General features: G+C 41.7%; 1 long non-coding RNA gene across 2 annotated transcripts in view; it reads right to left on the bottom strand.

Annotated features, from left to right (window-relative positions):
• LOC144527914 (uncharacterized) overlaps positions 1-22,500 on the bottom strand; it is a 55,748-nt gene that overhangs the window by 12,880 nt on the left and 20,368 nt on the right. For both annotated transcript variants that reach the window (XR_013502857.1, XR_013502856.1), the window contains exon 2: positions 7,542-7,590. This is a non-coding gene — a long non-coding RNA (uncharacterized LOC144527914). The remainder of the gene's footprint in view (positions 1-7,541; positions 7,591-22,500) is intronic.

The raw sequence follows: 22,500 nt of genomic DNA, 5'->3' as shown, positions 1-22,500 counted from the left end.
TCTTTCTGTACACACAATAGGAGACTTTTGGGGCTTTGGCAAGACTGACAGCAGACTACTAATGCATATTGAACTGGCCAAGGATGAATAAAAGTTATTTAAAACAATTAATAGCTTTGTATTTTTAGGAGTAGTTTTAAAACAAGAGAGTAATGAAATGAGGCAGATGTGATATTTGTGCAACAGATACTATCATTATTGCTTGTCCCAATTACGCACAGTGCAGGCATGTGATTGACATGCTTTTGTTGATTCTCCTTGATAAAATCTGGTGTAAAGGTGACACTGAGTCGTTGTCGAGCTTCATGACATTGCTAGCACTTTCTGCTACACATAATTTGGACCCCAGCATACCAAATTCAATAAAGAGAATCTTTATTTTATTAATTCCTAAAGTCAGCTGAAGAACCTTGAGACGCATGGCTGACTGACTTCTCAAAGGGGCTGTTGTAGCAGCCGAGACCGAATTTGAACCACCCCCTTTCTAATCCCATAATTTATTTGTTCAACCATCCCATAAATGAAGGCCCAGCTGGAACCAATGACTTTTAGCTGTGCTGCTGGGGCAGCTGGACAGGGGAGTGCTGAGGCAGCAGGAGTCTCAGCAGCAACGCTATCCTCTACACATCTGGAGGAACGATTGGGGTTCAGAGGTGAGGAAAGATGAGAAAATCCCCGTTCTTAAAATAAACTCTAGCAAGGCACATCTTGACACTCCACGCTCGGTTAAATTTGTGAGAGCTAAGGAAGAGGGGGAGACTCTTTGTTTTAGCAAAACTGTAAAATAAATGATCTATTTCTGATTAAATAAAGCATTTGTTCATGCCTAACTTTTCATTTGAAGCTGACTAGCATGATATTCCCTCTGTGTCGCTCTGCACACTTTCCACTTTCCACCAGTTATTCAGACTTATTGTGACAGATTTTTTTCCATGTGAGTGGGTCAGAGCAGCAGTGCATTTTGGTGATGTTGGGTTGAATGAGGAGGCGTGAGCTTCCGGATATTGTGGTTGCAAAATAGGAGATGAAAGCAGTTCTTGGGTTTCCAGGGATTTACCAGGATCATATTCCCTCGCAGAAACTTGTTTGATGACAATGACTCTGCTGGCGATGCGAGGCTGAGCAGAGTCACCGAGCTTCAATGGAGGTGTTAGTATCACTCAAGATTTACTCCTGATGAACTAAAAATAGCTGTTTCCATTTAATCCCATTCAATATCTGCACTCGTAGAAAACAAATAACGGGTTTTTCAGGGTGGGCTACATGTCCGAGATGATTTCAGAAATGTAACCATTGTAAATTTAAAGTAAAAAACTGTACACAGCTTTGGGAGTGTGGCTGACATTTCTCGCTATTACTGTGAAATTAATTGCTTCACTTGGTTATTTTTTAAAAATCTAAGTCCTTTAGCCAAAAGAAAGAACAAATATAGCCTTTAGAGATTATTACCTCCACAAACAAGGTTTGTTGGTTGGTTTGCTTGTCTGTCAGCAGGATTATGGAAAAACTACTGGCCTGATATTCATGGAACTTGGTGGAAGGGTTTAGCATAGGCCAAGGAAGAACCCAATAAATCTTGGAGCCGATCTGAATCACAGGGCGGATACACCAATTATATTTCCCTTAATTTAACATTGCGAGATAAGGTGTGGCCTTGGCGGAGGTCTGCGCTCTCCGAGTGCCTTTATAGTTTTAAACGATTACATGTTCAATTTAAAGTTTGAAAGTACAACAACACATCTGGCTTTGTACGAGGCCAGTTAAGTGGAAACTTTGAGCATCAAACAGTGGAAAAAAAAAAAGTCAATGCAATCTCAACCACTTGAAACCAAAGAGCTAATTGGATAAATGACAAAGGTTGCAAAAAGGCTGTCCACTCAGCCCTGGCCCTAAACACAGCAAAAACGGTGTCATCCATCAAACTGAAAAAACCCTGTCACAATGATAAAGAACTACAGTGGTGTGAAAAAGTGTTTGCCCCCTTCCTCATTTCCTGTTCCTTTGCATGTTTGTCACACTTAAGTGTTTCGGAACATCAAACCAATTTAAACAAAAGTCAAGGACAACACAAGTAAACACAAAATGCAATTTGTAAATGAAGGTGTTTATTATTAAAGGAGAAAAAAAATCCAAACCATCATGGCCCTGTGTGAAAAAGTGATTGCCCCCCTTGTTAAAACATACTATAACTGTGGTTGTCCACACCTGAGTTCAATTTCTCTAGCCACACCCAGGCCTGATTATTGCCACACCTGTTCACAATCAAGGCATCACTTAAATAGGAGCTGCTTGACACAGTAAGGTCCACCAGAAGATCCTTAAAAGCTACACATCATGCCGAGACCCAAAGAAATTCAGGAACAATTGAGAAAGAAAGTAATTGAGATCTATCAGTCTGAAAGGGTTATAAAGCCATTTCCAAAGCTTTGGGAATCCAGCGAACCACAGTGAGAGCCATTATCCACAAATGGCGAAGACATGGAACAGTGGTGAACCTTTCCCAGGAGTGGCCGGCCGCCCAAAATTACCCCCAAGAGCGCAGCGACGACTCATCCAAGAGGTCACAAAAGACCCCACAACAACGTCCAAAGAACTGCAGGCCTCACTTGCCTCAGTTAAGGTCAGCGCTCATGCCTCCACCATCAGGAAAAGACTGGGCAAAAATGGCCTGCATGGCAGAGTTCCAAGGAGAAAACCACTGCTGAGCAAAAAGAACATCAAAGCTTGTCTCAATTTCTCCAGAACACATCTTGATGATCCCCAAGACTTTGGGACAACATTCTGTGGACCGATGAGACAAAAGTGGAACTCTTTGGAAGGTGTGTGTCCAAGTATATCTGGCGAGAAGGAACACTGCATTTCATAAAAAGAACATTATACCAACTGTAAAATATGGTGGTGGTAGTGTGATGGTCTGGGGCTGTTTTGCTGCTTCAGGACCTGGAAGACTTGCCGTGATAAAAGGAACTATGAATTCTGCTGTCTACCAAGAGATCCTGAAGGAGAATGTCCGACCATCTGTTCGTGTACTCAAGCTGAAACGAACTTGGGTTCTGCAGCAGGACAATGATCCTAAACACACCAGCAAGTCCACCACCGAATGGCTGAAGAAAAACTAAATGAAGACTTTGGAGTGGCCTAGCCAAAGTCCTGACCTGAATCCTATTGAGATGTTGTGGTATGACCTTAAAAAGGCCGCTCATGCTCGAAAAACCCTCTAATGTAACTGAATTAGGACAATTCTGCAAAGATGAGTGGGCCAAAATTCCTCCAGGACGCTGTAAAAGCCTCATTGCACGTTATCGCAAACGCTTGGTTGCAGTTGTTGCTGCTAAGGGTGGCCCAACCAGTTATTAGGTTTAGGGGGGCAATCACTTTTTTCACACAGGGCCATGATGGTTTGGATTTTTTTTTCACCTTTAATAATTAACACCTTCATTTACAAATTGCATTTTGTGTTTACTTGTGTTGTCCTTGACTATTGTTTAAATTGGTTTGATGTTCAAACACTTAAGTGTGACAAACATGCAAAGGAACAGGAAATGAGGAAGGGGGCAAACACTTTTTCACACCACTGTATAGCAGAAATTACAACAAGGCGACCTACTCACGCTGCATTCCAAATCAAGCCGCCCCGAAGAGTTGCAAACTGTGGTAAGTGTTGAGCTGATCTGCTGGGCCATTTTTCTCTTGTGCGGCGCTTTGGAGTGGCGCCGTGTGGACAAGTCTACAGTAAACAGAGACTTCAGTGTCGCCGAGGCAAGCTTCAACCTGAAACCAGACCTCATGTCACAGATGCTCATTGTATGGAACTGCCTACAATATATCACAAGGCCCAGAGACAACGCATAAACACTCCGCTTTTCCCACACTGGGAAACCTGGGATATTACTGAGGTCTGCTAAGGCAGCTTGGGGCAAAAAAGCTTTTAATATAATTAAAGCTCTAAATCCCTGAGAAATGTATCTAACCTGAGTCAACTGCTGAGTAATATTCAAATGTGATGTGAAAATGGCAACGCTGTAAAAGCACAGGGGCATGGCAGTCACCGGGAAGAATCTGTTAAACAGAACAAGTCAGATTTATTATGATTATTATATTTCATACTTTGTGTGTTGTATTGAACCATCTGTGCATCATAAGGTTTGGCAGACAGCTCACGCGGGATTGATTTGGAAGACGCCACACGCTGACTAACAGTCTGAGGTGTATTACCAGGGCGCAAACATTGAGCAACAGTTTGAAAAGCGACGCCACCATTGTGTGAAATAGGTTCCACCACACAATGACACCTCAGTGAGAAAAATGGAACTTTTCCAAATGAGACAATCAATAAATCAGAGTCAGAACCTTTGAACACGCTCTTATTTTACATACTGATCTTCACAGTAGTAGTTACAGCCGCAGCAAGAGAACGTCTTTGTAGTGTCAGTGTTGGTTCAACAGTCTAACATGTCATTGGGCCTTTTTACTTGCATACGAGGGCACTTATTCCTAAACTCAAAGTCATTTCACAGTTGCTGCCCCGAGACATCAGAACAGGTTACCCCCTGTCATTGGTGCTATTACAGACGTAGCTCTTTTTAAATCCAAACTCTATATATAAATACATTTTGATTGATTAACAGGACGTAATATTATATATACAGTATATATATATATATATATATATATATAACTTAAAGATGGACAGAGGAAAACAGTAGACGGCTCATGTGTTTTGTGTGTTTTGCAGTTAAAGGGACACCATAATGCGATCGATGCAGTGCGGTTACTGTGACTAACCACAATGCATTATGTCTAAAAATACACCATACGCAGCAGGCAGGCTGACCATGACTAAAGGTCAGCTATGAAATGAGATCCTCAGGTGGGCAAAGATTACATTAATACAGTACAAAGACCATTAACGCTGCATAGCATAGAGGCATTATAAAATGCAACGCTATTGACAGAGTCCATACTGCATCGTAAGCCAAACTATTTTTTCTGTACGGAATGATGTCATACGTGTACTCCAAGGAAAGCTAGAAGGTTGTACAGTTAACTCCCAGGGTGTAATTCTAAACCATACAACCTACTACCTCAACCCGGATGCACACATTTTCAACTAGGGTTCCTCTTCTCTATTTATTAAACAAAGAATATCATTATTGAGCCATCTATCAGAAAGCATCATCAGCACCGTCATATAACAGGTTTGAGTAAATGTAAGGTTTTGCAACTGACAGAGATGCTGTGCATTGCTCGAATGTCAGAGCATCATTTTTGTTTGTGTACTGCCATGGGATTAAATTATGTATACATATATCACACCTAATCATATCACCTACTGTATGCGATCAATGTTATTAAAGCAAAAAGAAGAAAAAAAAGGTTAAAAGACGACGTTCTCACCACGATGACAAAGACCCACAGAGGCGAGCTTGTGCTGTCAGATTTGCCACAAGATCGGATCTACGGGTTTATGCCAAATGGTTATGGCCAAAGTATCAAAATAATTGAATAACGGACTAAAAATGTAGCCTAAGGCTGAGCACTGCAGTCTCTGAGAATGTGACAAAGAACTTTGAAAGTGAATGTGTGTGACTTGTCTCAGATGATGTCATTTAGAAAGAGATGCCAATCAAACGACAAAAAAAAACTTCTTGTCTTGTGTACTCGACAGTGACAGTGGCCCTGTTCACACCTGGCATTAACATGCGTCTTGGGTGATCCGATCACAGGAGGACAGCAAGTACAAAGGGGTGTAAATCACACGTTTTATCACGATACAGTATTATATTGATTCTTTGGAGAATGATACGATATTTACTGACATCGCAAAGTCTGCCACGATACGATTTCGATTCGATTCAATTCAGGGCCTTCGACCGACATGAGATGATACATAAGCCTATTTAACACAATCAGTTATATTTATATGTATTTACAAAAAGCAATGATTTGACACTTTCATTATTAAGCTCTTCCAGATATTTAAATTAAAAACAAACTCATTTTTAATAAAAAGAATAAATACAAAGTGGGAATTTCAAAATAAAGGTACATCTTAAAGAGGACGATATTTATCGATATATTCACTTTGTATCGATAATATTGGATCGTTGAAGATTGAATCGATATATCGATCCAGATTGATGTATCGTTACACCCCTACTAAGTACGTCTGTTCAGTAGAATAGGCAGTAGAATGCGTCTCCACGTGTCTCACTACCCTGCTCTATATGCAAATAAACACGTACATCATTTCCGTTTGCAAAGACCAAATGCGTTGAAACTGACCCTATGTTCCAGTAGAACTACAGGAAGCAGGTCATTTATAATAAATCCAGCTCCTCTGGCTCCACCTACAGCCTGTAGTGAGATTTGCAAAAATCCACAGCTCCCTGTTCAGATGCACCAATCAGGGCCAGGGGGGGTGTCTAACTGTTCAGATGCACCAATCAGGGCCAAGGGGGGTTTCTAACTGCGTGTCAATCACTGCTCATGCACATGCATTCATTCTCCCTTGTGGGGGGAGGACCTTAGGAGACCGTTTTGGGCTTTAGCAGAAAGGGGGGGAGGGACTGAGAAGTTGTTGATGTTCAAATTTTTGGGCTAAGTCCTGGATCTTCACAATCCTACAGCACCTTTAAAAGAAGAAGAAGAAATCAAAATCATACAGACTGGGTGTATGCCTTGGCGTGTTCCAGGCAAACCTAATTGCCCAAGATGTCGTACTATATCTCTATGGGCTTTTGGAAATGTTCAGACATTGTGGACAAAGCCAGCGAATGAGTACATAAACCCGCTTACGCAGAAGACATACGTTAAGAAGGCTGTCCTTCAATGTGGCCCAGGACACATTTGCGTACTAACTTATACTAAACAAATCCAATCACGATTGTTTCGTGGTTCGTATCGTATCATCTACCGCCTTGACCTCTGTGAGTTGATTCTGGATGCAGTTACGAGATCTCTGAGAACAGAGTGACACGAAGCAGGGTTCAGTTCACAATGTTCTAAAGGTTTAATGAGACACACAAGGATACATACATTTTCTAACAATCGCTCCATTCACTTCGATGACGTGAGAGTAGATAGATAAGAAAGAGGCACCAGTAGGTAGGTTCACGCAGATAAATCTTCAGGAAGGAAAACAGTCTAACAATTTATGATACCAATTAAAACAGATGAGAGAGGCTTTGTTCAGAGTTTTCACAGAATGGAATGTAACAGATTAACAACACGTACACACTGCTAAAAGAATGTGGCCTTCAGAATGTGGTCTGAGCGATTGGATCTCAATGTGTCCTAAATGCATCTTGGGTGCATTCACACCTGTACTAAGAGCTGTCCACTAGTGATCGGCTCACCCAAGACTCATGTCAATACCAGGTCTGAACAGGGCCAGAGAGTCGAAAGTCTGGAAGGGTTAAAAGGGTTTTGAGTTCAGTTGAGCTGGCGTTTTAACTGCAGCAGGAGCCTTTGTTGAGATTCACCCCCCCAAAAAACAGAAAGTTCACTAAACAGATGGTGAAAGCATTGGCATAACTTACCCTTCATGGAAGTGTCTTGCTGGCCATGGTCAATTTTGAGTTCGCCTCCCTGAAAACAGGAAAAAGAAAGTTGTTTTGAAATCCCGCACAATGGTATGTAACGGATGGATGAACAGCTACAGTGCTTTATGAAATACTAGCAACTATCAGTAGAGTGCGAGAGAAACCAATGAGTAGTGTGATGGCGAGAAGGAAAAAGAGGAGTATTATGTTACAAAACATGCCAGTAACTGTTCAGAGGACACCCGATCCACATGGGGGGGGGGGGACATTTAAACACAAATTACTGTACATTCTTAAGTTGCTGTGCATCGGTTTGGGATCGGCACGTGCCTCAGCCATTCCCAGATATGAGATTAAGTTCATAATATTAACAGCCATAATTCTGTTGTGGGCTGCTATCCCAAACTAGCCCGCAGAATTGCCATAGCACAGCAGTCCTCTTCCTGGCCAGCAGCAATGTGGCTGTGATGAGAGCTTAGCTCAACTTAGCCAAGACCGCAGATAGCAGATAGCAGAGCCTGAGAGGGATGCCAGTGTAATCAAGCATGCCACGGTCAGCTACCATTAACTGTGCCAGTGCCAGAGAGCCACAAACAACGGAATATTCCTACGGCCGCAGTGCGACAAAGCAAAGACTGAAGTGGGAAGAGAGTCAAAATGCCACTTACCCAGATTTCTACTAGCCTGTCTGATTTCTCATCTCTATTTTTCTTTATCCACACTTTCTACCTGCGTGTGAGCAATGAGCAGCAAGTGTTACAAGCGTTTAGTTGTTTGGTAATGAGAGGACTGACGAAAAGACCGAGGGGCACTTCTAAACTAAGCTCGCTGAGAATACGGGTTCAGTCCAGCGATACGCTGTCCGCCATTTTCTCCGAAACAAACAAGAACAAGAGAAGAAAAAACTGGATAAAAACGATTTGCTGGTATCATTATTCACAGTTTCCCCCTTTTCTCCCTCTGTGTGTCTCTCTCACTCTCTCTCTCGCTCTCGCCAGGCACCATTACAAAACCTTGGCTGGAAAGATCACATGATTTCCTACCAGAAAGCCACAGCATTCCCAGTAAGTATTCTGCTGACATTGTGAAGACATCTTTTGTCTAAATCAAAACGTTAGCCCGGCCTGCCCCCTCTCCATAAAATCTGGCACCTCCTGGCTCGGGTGGGTGTGGGTGGGGTGAAGGGTGGTGTTAGGAGTCATGGCAACCTCTACCTGGCAGGCTGCCCAGCACCCCGAGGTGGGAGGGGGGGGAAGTAGGGGCTAATATGGTGTCGAGCAGGAATGCTTCGTGCCTTCCAAAGTCAACTCTATGGGCGTGCTGGTTGCTTGAGATTTCAGCTCAGATGCCAGAATATTTTTTTTTTTTTGACAGAGTAAATACAAAAGACTATGAGCAACTCATACTGTTCCCCCTGATTCAGATATATCTGGACATGACTCAAACAAAGTTGACATGTTTCTTTTTAAAAACATGACTCATCTAAAACATGATTCCCAACCAGGGGTACTTGTACCCCAGAGGGTACCTTCTGCAGTCGCCAGGGGGTACGTGGAAAGTAGCTCAAATAATTTGAACAAAATAGAAATTATGATTTGATTAAAATAATATATGCACATACTAACACTGAGTCAACTGTAATACCTGAAAACTCCATCTTGCAGTTATGTAAGTGTGTGAAAACTTTGGTTGCGTGCAGGTAAACAGTCCACGTGGAGAGCTTTTTTATTTTTAAATTCATTTATCGGCATTCATTTGCAGATCTGTCTATAGAGATTATCCCAAACTGTAAACAATCAACGCCGCACCCAAGCGTGAGAGACTTGGCCCAGATATCTGTTGGCTACACTGGAATACCCGAAATATTGGTGGCCCGGGTCCAAGAATGGATTCATAATATCTCAAACAGGCCAATTAATTAACGTGACTTTGTTAGGGAGAACTGAGAGATATGAGGAACTTCTGATTGTATTAGAGATGCTCTGATACCAGTTTTTTGCTTCCTGATACTGATTCCGATACCTGAACTTGCGTATCGGCCGATACCGAGTACTGAGATGATACCAGTGTGTCATATATATATATTTATGTTTTACTGGTGTATACTACTATCCCTGAATGGATGTGATATAATTGCTATCTTTGTTGTTGCTCAGGTTAAACCTTTTGTGAAACATGAAAAAAACACAAACCGTGAACGCTAAAGAACTTTATTTTATTATCCAGTTTGACAGTCAGTCATAACGGAAAAAGAACATAAATAAACTATTTTAAAGTTGATTTTCTTCAGGGCTGAATTAGGTGGTATTGGATCGGTGCATAAACTCCAGTACTTTCAGATACCGATAAGCATTTTAGGCGTATCGGAGGCTTTTCAGACACTGGTATCGGTATCGGAACATCTCTAGATTGTATAAGCAATAATTCACTTGCCCCCCCCCCCCTCCCCCCATACACTGTATTTAAATTCCTGTGTTTCTTCAGTGAGATAATGAATATGACCGAGAGATCATTTCAGAGTAGACAAGAGCCTCTCATGTATCGACAGCGGACGAACGAGTGTTCCCACGGTGCATTCTTCTGCAGTTTAGCCAGAACAGTAGCCAAACACAATCAGGTGGTTTGTTACAATAACGCATGAATACAGTACGTCATGGACCTGTGACTCACTGAAGAGCAAGGCATCCACCAGAGACGAGATTCAAGTTGCTGCCCCGAGAACCTGTCATACGCCGGCTCTCTCGCTCAATTTGACACCAAACTGTTATGCATCTGTCGAACTCTGTTCATGAATAAATTAGAACGTGTTTATGATTGGAGCAGGAGAACTAATGCAAGTGCTGTTTGACATTTGCGTTACTCCTATTTTGGTGTTTTCTTTTCTCACTAGGTTTTATTAGCACTGCGTCTACTGTATATACAGTAGTTTGTGTGTAGAAATGTTTTTGGCAAATCATAATTTGTGTTTTCAAAGTTAATAATAGTATAATAATAGTATGAATACATCAAGCACTTCCCAATCACATGTGATTACATCTACAACCGTCGAATACAGCAGAGCACCCACGTGTTTGGGACAGAGAAGCACAGGAGACACCACCGAGATTATTTGGAACAATATACTGCAAGTCAGTATATGCAGTGGCAACATTTAAGATTTTCCTTCTGTATATCTGAACGGTTATCTTTGTTATTTAGTGTTTAATATCTAGTTTTAGTGAGTAAGGACATCAATGAAGTAAGCTAAGCCTTTGTAGCTGCTGCTAGAAATACCAATTCAGAACACAGTGCTGTTTATGTACTGGCACTGTGGATGATTAAAAACAGCAGAGAATGTGAATACTGGTTAGAGAAAGAAATAAAATATAAGCAATCAAGTGCATAAACGATCGAATATTCATCCAAAACCCATTAGAGCCAGTGTTGTCGACCACAGACTGGTGTGGTGGCCATGACACAAAGCACATTTCATGGTGGTGCAGGAACTGGTGCAAACAGCATTACTACATCCTGGTAGTTAACATGTTTTCCTTCATGCAGGAGACGCACAAAACGTTTGGAGAGACGTGCACGTTTCATTAATTATATCACGTGCGGTCAACACCTCTGCTGAAAACGCGGTGGCATCCCGGAGACACACTGGCACTCTGCACCTCTCGCAGGATAGTTTACTCGGAGAAAGTGCTCTGTGTTTTCCATACTGATGAGCCATTTTCATCACGCTTCATGATTGGCACATCTGTTTAATAAATACATGAGGCCGGTGCTATGACTGGCTGAGTTGACAGTGATTATATTCCATGTCACACCACCCTTTTGCGCATATAACACTATATGTAAAGAGCCCACTTAGAGATAGGGCTGTGCAGACATCGTCTTAGCCTCGTAATATCGTGATTTGACACAGGTGTTGTCTTTTCCTGGTTTTAAAGGCTGCAATACAGTAACATGATGTAATTTTCTTAGCAGAGTTTTAGCTGTTCTGTTATTTGCCTTTACCCACTTAAGTCATTGTATCCACATTAGTGATGATTATTTATCAAAACTCTGTGTTAATATTTTGTGAGAGCACCAAAAGTCAACCCTACAATATGGTCGCAATATCGCCATCGATGTATTTGGTCAGAAATATCATGCTATTTGATTTTCTCCATAATTGCTCAGCTGGAGACAACCTCATTGTCTAAAGACACATGGCTTGTCATTGCGATTGCATAGTTACTGTAGAATAGAGCTCTAAGATGTCTCAACAAAATGGCCATGCAGCCCTCTGAGCTCATCTGCTCCAGTCTACATTAAACAGGCTCATCTAAAACATTCTCCCACTGAGAGGGTCATTTCATATCCTGAGAGGCAGGAGGCCAGGGTCAAAGTTCAAATGAGAATGGGGGGGATGGGATATACCACTGCACACCAGACAGGGGAAGAGAAATCAGACAGACTACTCAACCTGGTAATACATAAGATGTGAAAAATCTCAGTGGGGGAGGGAGAGATGGAGGTGCACACAAAAACACAGTGGATGTACACAGATATGAAAAAGCTGCATCACATAAGCCTTTGGTGGGATTAAAAAAAAATGTCCTGTTAACATTCCCTGAGAACAACAGACATCTGCAGAGTTACAGAAACAATGGTGGACAAAACCTGAAACAACATCTGAGTTGAAGTATTTTAATGTCCGAGAACACTACGCAGTTCTTCAAAGGCACTGAGGCTGGGTATCGCCAACGATGTCGCGATTCAATTACATTTCTGATTCCATATCAATTAGGTTAGGGGGATTTCAGTTACAATATCAATTTTGCTTGGATATAAAAGAGATTCTCAGAGAACTTATGCCAAGCAAGAAGCAGCCCTCAATCTTTTTTTTTTATTATTTTAGAATGTGCCAGGTTAATGTACATTAAGACTTGATGTACAAAAAGGGGTTCAATTCACCACATCCACGATGAAAAGGCATATATTTAAAGGATTTTAATAATCGATATCAGATCACTCAAACAAAGATCGATTTTAATTGTAGAATGGATTATTTTAACCCAGCCACTGTGGGCACCCTTTTTAAATGAGAATGAATATGTACATAAATGCTATATTAATCAGAAGTTGTTCACTTGACAATTTGCTTGGCATGGAAAAAGGAAGCTCATTTTAGCTATTTTATTTTCCAAAGGCACACCAGAGACGTGGTTATTTTTGGCTCATAGCTCTCATCTCCATTAATATAATGTTGCCTCAAGACATGAGAGAAAAGAAAAACTGTCAACAGGTTCATCCAGACACAAGTTTATACAGTTTGTTTTAAAGAGACAAACCCATCCAGCCAGTAGCCTATGTGACTTGCCAAGGATAGAATAACACACAACAAAAAAATACGGAAAGTTGATATTTTGAAAAATAATAATTTGGATAACTTTGTTTCCTGAGATATTTTGCATGTTGGGAAAAAACTGCAGACTATGAGTGGCGATGAGAGAGAGAGCTGAGGCTGCACACAGAGAGGCCCAGCCTTACTGTGCCTTTATCCGGCCTCTCTTACACAGAAAAAATATTACTTCAATACTAGAACAATCATGTTTTGTCGACATGAACATGTAGTTGCAAGAAATAGAAGCAAGAGCATCAGGACACTTACAGATGTTGCATGAGCTCAATTTTCTTGGAGAATTAACATTAATTTGGGAAATATTGTGATGCACACCGAGCAGTATCACAGGCACAAATCCATCTATGTGTAAACAGTGCAATAAATACAGCTCAATTGGGTGAAAATGCAGTCCTAAGAGCAACTCCAGGATCTTCCTGTTGCACATTTTACAAAATCAGAGCAACACATCTCAGCATTCTGGCTTTACTTTAGAGGAGAGTTGTTGATGCTCACAAATATTGACTAAACTGTTCTGGATGACAGAAATGATGTTTTGTGACTCGCAACCCCGGGTGTAATGTTGCTTTAAAAACTAACAGAGCTTTGCCGTGCAGCCAGCCGGGGCGATGACTTTGCCTGACCCACCTGTCAGTTGATCCTGCTGCCTAGCACCAGACTAAACACTGAGATTTTCACCAAGCCTTATTGGCTGAAGCTGACTAACCAACAGCCAATCAGCACACAGGAAGGGATGGATGGAGGGCAAAAAAATCTGAAAGTAGAAGGGAGAGAAAGAGGTTGTGCAGAGACAACCAAACCTCATGCAAACTCGGAACGAAAAAGCAAGCCAAGACAAAAACAAATGTCAAATGTCTCTTCTAACACTGAGCACAAAGGGTGTTTTCTGGGCTAAATATATAGAAATGCTGCATCTTAATTTAAAGACTTTGACACTGAGATTAGCTGGGGTATGAAATGTTGATGCATAACAATAACAGTAAAAGGGCATCTGTTTGGGAATGGTCGGTGAATTGATAACCTGGCTCCAGACAAGGCAGCCATCAGACCGTGCAGCGCTAAAAGGGATCAATACTTAATGAATTCCAAACGGCGGAGTTTCAGAAACATAAATGTATCCTACACATGAGTGCATAAAGTAACCTCCATGGATCGATAAATATGACATTACACACAGCCCGAGGAATGCATCTTCTTAATTGACCTGAGCATTTTCAAATTAATTCAAACGACAATTAAAATGGATTGGGATGTGTGGCACCTCCGTCCTGGAATCTTGGGAGAGCTTTTCATTGTGCGATGGGCTCAGCTCGTGACCTGGCCTTGTGTTTTAATTACCGTCTCCTCTCAGCCAGCTCTGGCAATACGACAAAAACAATGGAGAAATGAAAGGCTTAGTTTGGCATTTACATAGTGATAGAGTTAGCACTATGCAGAGATAAGGCAAGCATTGTGCTCAAATGTAATAAAAAACAGTTTACAGTTTGCTGTACAGAACGGTTAATGTGACCTTAAGACCAGAGAATAGTCTCAGTCAACATTTCAACTGTTTTGGGGGATCCACTGTTTATGTGCTGTATTTTCCGTGGCTGGTAAAAACATTTTCCAAACAAGTTTTAAAAATACAGATGCCAAAACTGTCCCCTTAAGGCGGGGGTTCCCAAACTTCTTGACATAAATTAAACAAACTGACACAAATTACCACCAAATTACACTATTTTATATTATGATAAGATTTCCCAGGGTCCCCTAGCTGATAGAAATATTGCCTTTAGATGTTTTTATTACAGAAAGTGTATGAAACCCATGACCCAAATAGTCCCTATGATGACCCTATGGATGGAATTATAGTGACAACTTTAGTGAATAAATAATTCCCCTGTTTGCCGCGGCCCCTCCGGAACACACTCCGGACCCCACATTGAAAACCACTGCTTTAAGGAACCGCCGACGTTCAAAGTAGGTTGTTTTTAGGCACTATGATATTATAATTTGCAATGTTACACCTGACTAATAACAATAAAGTAGAAATCAAACAGACAGAGCAGCCTCTCTGATCGTTATATGCTCTATAGTCGCATGGTTTGGATTTGAGCGTTTGCTGGTATTCATGCCATCAGTCCGCCATCAGAAGAGACGCCGGTGCAGATAACTGACGTATGCTCGTGAAATTATGGTGACAGGAAAAAATAAAAAGCAGAACATTAAATCCGGAGAATGAAACTGAGCAGTGTATCACTTGCTATTAGTTGATTTTAGATATGCAACACAATAATTAACCAGGAGAGGATAAAACAGAAGGTAAGCTAAAGAAAACTCATTCAAAGCACTGAAAGAGACACAATTATTTTATTATCTCTTAAAGTGTACGCTCAAATATTCTTAATTCAAGAATTCAACAAAAAAAAGGTTCAAAAACAGTACCCTGGTTAGAATGTGGTTCAGAGGTTATTAGAGGAATCAGTATTCACTACAGTGTTCTAGTTCTAACCCCACATCAGTTTCCTGCTTCTTTCTGCCATTAGACCTTCAGAGGAGCGGGACCGTAATCGACTGCATTAGGGATTACTTGTCATTTAGGAGGCAGCGGAAGCAGTTATCATAATGATACCTTTTCTCTGCGTGTCCTTATCGAATGCTTTGATAACCCCTCTGCACAACCTCTCATTATCAAAGCCATCGCTTGATAATGGGAAGAAGAAAACACTGGAAATGGCGCAAATTAGTGCAGGACTATGGGACAATGATTTGCCGATTCAAGACTTTTATTTTATTTATTAATTAGGCTCCCGCAAAACAATCAGACACAATTAGGAGGTACCAGTCAATAAGCTAAAACCCATAAGCGAGAGGCAGTGAATTCATATTTGATGATTTTTTGAATAGCTATTTGAGCTCAGGTGCCTTTTGCTCACAGTTGGGTGGGAGATAAGAGGAGAGCGTCCACGGTTCTTATTGTGGCTAATAAAGCAGGTGACTTGCAGGTAAATCAGCAGGTGAGCCAGCGCGGCCTTCCAATGAAATCGGCCATTAGCTTGTAATTGACTTGCTAAGCACCGTCTGAGCGGGTCTGGAAACACGCTCTGCAGTTTTCAGACGTCCACAATGCACCATGCAGATGTCAGCCTAAAATAACAGTACCATCCATTCACTCGACAGGCCCGGAACCATTCTGAGATGGACTAACATTACAAGTTGAACGCTGAATGTTAGAATTATTCAGGCTTTAAACGGTTTTAAATTAGGACTGGGCTGGGCAGTATGGCCAAAATCTTCTATCCCGATATAACCTACATCATTTCATATCTTGATAGCGATATAGACAGTTTTTTTTTCCTTTTCAAATCAACAAATAAATAGTGTTTATGAAATAACCACATGGTAAAGCCTATTTTTCCATACTCTTGTGTGAATTAAATACTTGACAAATGAAAAGTACTCAGTGTTTCTTTAATAAGCGACGTTCAAGTGATGTAAATGTTGCCATAACACAGTTCGGACTCTGGTTTTTCAACATTGCAATAGAAATGATTTTTTTTACATCGTCTTGACGATATATTGTATATGGCCTTATCGCCCAGCCCTCGTCTGAATACTGCCCTAAATTACTGTATTGCTCTTTTACATCAGGTATGTTTTAGCAAAGTGGAAATCGAACCCTAAACTGGCAGTATTAGTGCAAATCCAACTATCGAGCTTTATAAGACACGGAGCTTGGAGCTGTAATGATGATTTTGCTTTATGGTGTCTGGTTATTTAGAATAATCACTTTTACACTGTTTAGTGGATCTCACACACATTAAAAGTGGTATCAAAGTAGAAGATTTGTAACTCAGCCTTCAAACATTAGTGCATGCTGATGCCACTATCTCACCATCGTTCTTACACATATTATCAAGTTATATGTAATGTACTGGCTTTTCATAAAAACCGGCTTGAATTAAAGAAAGTATTCAAATTAAATTCACTACATTTTCGCAGCACAGTAAAGTGGAACTGAATTAGAGTACCTGACCTAAACCGGCTTCAGACTCTCATAAAGAAAGTGAAAATCATGTTTTACTTTTAGAAATAAGAGACAAAAACAATGTGGTGCAAACATCAGTGGAACTGACAACTGTAACACCACATGATGTACTGGATTTAGGCCTCTATACCCAGACCCATATAACACATGCACATCGGACCGCACCGGACTTACAGCATGAAATCACATGGAACTGGGCAAGACAATAAAGTACGGCATCTGTCCAAAGTTCATGTCCATCCATTCAGAATTAAATTAAAGCATTTGTCTTCAGTGACCAGTTCCCTGCTCAGCTTGTGGAAGCGTGAAATATCCTCACATGGCCTGGAGGGGTGTGTGTGTGTGTGTGTGTGTGTGTGTGTGTGTGAGCTGGTGGAGGGAATTCTGAAGAGATGCGCTCCAGTTGAAGACATGTGGCTGCTCTCACCCCAGAGCCATGTAGCCTCACAGAGCACATGTCAGTCAGCCGTGATGGCAGGCAGAGCAAACGGGATGGGACAGAGCAGGGACTCTAGGGCCGCCTGCTGTTTCCACTGGGGTCTCCCCTGCTGGGCTACATGGTCCCAGCTCCCTTTGTCTACCGTTAACCCGTTAAATCCTGTGGAAGAACCCATTCACAAATGTGTCACACACCCCGGGGGTGCATTTGGTGTGGAATAATGATCCTAAAGGGGTTACACAGCACTGCCAATGACTCCAACCCCCCCCACCCACACACACACACACACACACACACACACACACACACACACACACACACACACACACACACACACACACACACACACACACACATTCATTTGTTTCCTGGGGTGTTTGCGGTTTCAATTATTGTCATCTTTTGTCTTAATTTCTTGCCAACACCATCAAACGACTTCATGAAGTCAGTGAAGTGAAGTGAAGTCAGTCCACCCCAACAACAAACAAATCTTTCAGTCACTCTTCCCTGCACAATATATCGGTTTTTTTTATCGTCATCGCCATATCAACTGGCGCAATAAACACGTCGCGAAAGGCTGCGACATATCGCGAAAAACACTCCCGAGGTTTTTTGTGTTCGTTGAAAGAAAGGTTCAGCAGAAAACTGCACATCATTGTGTCGTTCTTTTTTTTTTTTTAGTGGTGCCTTTTATGTTCAATTTCTTGTTCAATTTGTTCAATAAAAGAATGCTGGAAATATCTTCCTTTCATTTCAACAAATGTGTTGTATTTTAGCAGAAAACGGAAAGCAGCAGAACTGAGTACACTTACTGTAAAAAAGAAAAAAAATCAGTTTTTTTATCGCAAGTAATATCGTTATCACGATATTCAACGTTATCGCATATTGGATGTTGTCCTCATATGGTGTAGCCCTATTTAGAAGGATACTGTGTTTTATATGAGAATATTATAGCTCTTATTACTCTCTGGATACACACTGGTATGACATATTTCATCTATATAGAGAAGACACTTCTCCCCTGTGCTGCTGAGTATATTGTGTGGCCGACTGTATGTATGTATTTAGATCGAGAGCGCACACGCGGGAGAGAAAGTGTAATTATACTGCAGTAATGCCCTCCATGATTAATGATGTGGGCCTCTGAAACCAAACCATCGCGCCAAAGGCAAATTACCACTATAAAAATAAACCACGATGTGAACAGGTCAGCGAGGCCAGAGCACAAAATGTCTCTTCGTGTGTATTTATATAGTGTGTGAGCGAGTGGGGAACAAGCTCTGGTGACTCGATTAGTGTCGGTCCGGCGACGGAGACCGGCTCCGTCTACATCAGTGTTACGCGGCTCCGCCGGCGTACGAAAAACAAAGCCCGTTTTGTTTGCACTTTTGCATCGGCGCCTAAGATGAGCTCACATGCAATTAGAAGGAAAAAAGCCAAAGTTGGATCTGTGAATGAAGTGCGTAGCTAGTCAGAGAAACACCTTTAGAGCTGAGAGAGAAAAGAGGAGAAGCAAAAAAGAAACAGTAATTAATGTCTTCTAAAGTCTTGTTGACATTGTCCCATCATCACTGCTCTGGTAGGGAAATGTATTGTAAATGAATATCAAATTTACAACTGTATGACCTAATCCCTGTGGCACAAATCATTCCCAGAAACATGGCGGCTTGGGCCGAATCTGAAGAGCACCATAAACCTCCCAAAAAAGTGCTCCAAAAGTTCTGAAGGCTCTCCTGAGCACTGCAGAGTCAAGTTCACATTTCTTGCCAAAGACTGACTAAACCGCTCTACACACACACACACACACACACACACACACACACACACACACCCTTGTCAGATGAAGAGCACTTGACTCGTACCCAAATTGAACTCTTCGGCACTCTACTTGTATGAAAGACAATGCCTTTTTGTAGCCAAACTGCAATGTAGTATAAGTATTTCATTGAGAGCCTGGCACTCAAAAGTAGCAGCAATCAGGGATTATTGTGGTCCGGAATCAACATTAGACGCCTGGGCTGATGTCATAAACATGGCAACTATGCAATTATTTGCCAGCGCACAAAGATAATTGTCAAATTATTGCTGTATTTTCTGTGTTTTCCATGATGCCAATGCCAGAGTTACATCAGAAAGAATAATCTAAGAGAACAGCAAAAAAAAAAGAAAAAGAAAAAAAAATTAATTGTATTTCTAAAATGTGTCAAAGATTAGAGCAAGGGAAAATTAACTGGATACTAATCTGATGAGTATACTGGTTACAGCAACAAGCCTTCAAAAATAATATCTCATTCAAGCAGAATAGGAATGAATGTGTCGACAGTACAGGTGATGGTGTTTCTCTTTTTTCTCTCCTGCTGAAATCTGCACTCAGATCACAGAGGGGAATCCTTGAGTGGGGAATGAAGAGCTGGACTTCATGCTACACTGATCCTTATGCCACTTATGACAGTGATTTTTTGTTTGTTTTTGATAATTCATTTGTATGCTTTAAAATGGACTTTCACACTTGTCAGCGCAGCTTTAAGTGGCGTCTTCATGATTTCCAACATCCACACGCTAAACGACACGAGCGAAACGCGATGTTGCCGTAATCCATCTAATTTTACTGCACATTCAAACTGATAATTAACGAGCCATTAAACGCACGGCCCGTGGTTTCTTGGGAGTATGAATCTGAAGTGTGCATGCATCTTAGCATCACACAGACGAAAAGCTTGACAAACGGCCCCATTCCTTTTTTAATAACAATAAATCAAAGCGTGCACATGGCCTTCTCTCTGAGACAGAGATAATCAAAAGCAGAGAGAGAGAGAGAGAGAGAGAGATGGCCAAACATCATGTCTAACGTCCCGACAAACTGCGGATCAACTGTTTCCAATTAGGATTACAGAGACACGTACAAAAAAATAGAATGAACCCATCCACCCTGTTTCCCTCTGCACACACACAAAAAAAAAAAAACAACAACATTTATTTATTTTTTACAGGGCATGTTTGCCGTTCTTTAAAAAAATAGAAAAGGTAAATCTTTTTGAATGGGTCTCCATTTCTCCCATTCTCTCTCTTAGACGAGATATGAGAAAATGCCCGCACTTGCACAAAGCCACATGCACCGGTGTCCATGTTAGTTTTCCTTTCTCCCTTCTTTCATTGCTGTTTAATCCAGTCACATCGGCTCCCTGAGCAGGTGAAGTCAGCCAAAGACTTTCCCACGGTCTGAGAGCAAATCCAACGCCCCGAGCCCTTCCTGAGGGCCGGCCATCTGTCCGCTCTGTTTGGAGTGTGTTAGGGGGTAAAGCGTCAGCTGCATGACCAAATTCAACGTTCCAACACACCCCTCCTTCGTGAAGAAAAGCCCAAAGCATCCATTCAACTCAACACACACATACACACACACACCCACACACACACACACACACACACACACACACACACAGCTTGCACCCAAACACAAACAAATCAACAAATAAACAGACAGATGTGACTCCTAACATCCGACAGATTTGCAATCCAAAACCCTCACGCACAGTCTCTGTTAGAATAACATGCACAGTTTGCTACAACTGATCTGTGAAAACTGACATTTTTACAGGCTTACAGTCTTCTGCTAATTAAAACAGATCATTTCTTTCCCCAGCCCTTCCTCTTTTTCTGTGATTAAAACTTGGGTTGCTGGTTGCAGAGAATCCTCATTAGGACGATATCTGCGTCTCAACAATGGCGTTCGCCACATAAACCTTGACCTTTGCTCCCTGCGAGGATAAATCATCTGTGCCACTGACTTCCGCAGAACAATACATTTTCCCCCCACAAAGGCAGCTCAGAATGTAGACCCGGCAAATTTGAGAACACCGTTGTGGCTCGCCGAGAAGAAGAAGAAGAAGAAAAAAAAAAAAAAACGAAGAAAGAAAAGCATCTTACTTCGAATTAGGATTTGCCACGATCATGTGACGCATTTCTTTTCTTTCTCGAGCACATGCTGCCACCCCCCATCCCAAAGCGTTCCCCCTTACTCTTTTTTACCCTCCTCAAACTCACGTGCTATCATTCTATTTCCCGTCTCAAAGAGCGACTCCGCCGCTGGTGCGATATTGGTCGTCGCCCCGGCCTGACGCGGTTTTTAAAATGCGTGACATTGCCTCTGTGGGAGCATGAGAACGGAGCTTCCTCAATAGTGGGGTCCCCATACCCGGCCCGTAACCATGGAAGCAGATGCCTGCCCTCCCGGCCCTCCTTACCTCCTGTCGATCGCAGGCTGGGAGCTGCTTCGCCAGTGAAAAGAGGCTGTGCCTGCCTTTCTCCTCGCTCTGACCGAACTTGCCCCGCTCCTCAAAAGGAGCCATTGAACAGGTCACCGGTCTAGACTTGTTTGCACGGTCCAGGGAGCAGCCTTGATGTAACCCTTGCTCTCCTCTCTCTCTCTTTCTCTCTGTGCCTGCCACACCAGCCGCCCAGCGATTGCAGACTGTGGAGGGGTTGGCGCGGGTGGGGGGGGGGCATTGGAGACGTGGATTTGAAAAGGAGCCCGTCCGATTTTGCCATTGTGCCTTTTCATTCATCGATCGAATGAATATCGAACCTTCTGTCCCTGTGTGTGTGAAACGGATAGCTTAGCAAGCATTTCCCCCCCCCCCTCTTTTCTCAGGGCTGTGTTGTTGGCCCAGAGCTGGCATTTCTTTTCTCACCAATTGTAAGAATGTCATTTTTTATTTATTTTTTTATTTAGATTTTTGTTTTTCTTCTCTTTAATCATTTTAATTCTGATATTTCGGTATGTGATGAACGCAGGAATGAGGTCTGGTGGATTTAATCATTCTCAATAATCGGATGACTTTGATTACCAGTGTGCATTTTTTAAATTGTATTTATTGAAGAAACTAATTTCTACATGTGTGCAACAAATAACTTAAATCATGTAATAGTGCAAAAAGTCAACAACATCTTTTCTGAGTTATAATGAAGGTGCAATTGGAGGTGTGAAGCAATTTTATATATTCATTTTTTTAATGAGTTTGCTACACTTCAAAAAATAAATAGGAACCCTCTGTATTAAATACTAAAATCTTATGGGGAGACAAAAAAATAAATCAAAAAATTG

Source organism: Sander vitreus, chromosome 13, assembly GCF_031162955.1.
Source record: "Sander vitreus isolate 19-12246 chromosome 13, sanVit1, whole genome shotgun sequence".
In the NCBI taxonomy this organism is placed as follows: domain Eukaryota; kingdom Metazoa; phylum Chordata; class Actinopteri; order Perciformes; family Percidae; genus Sander; species Sander vitreus.
Note: the sequence above shows the minus strand (reverse complement) of the source record. Positions and strands in the feature narration are given on the sequence as shown.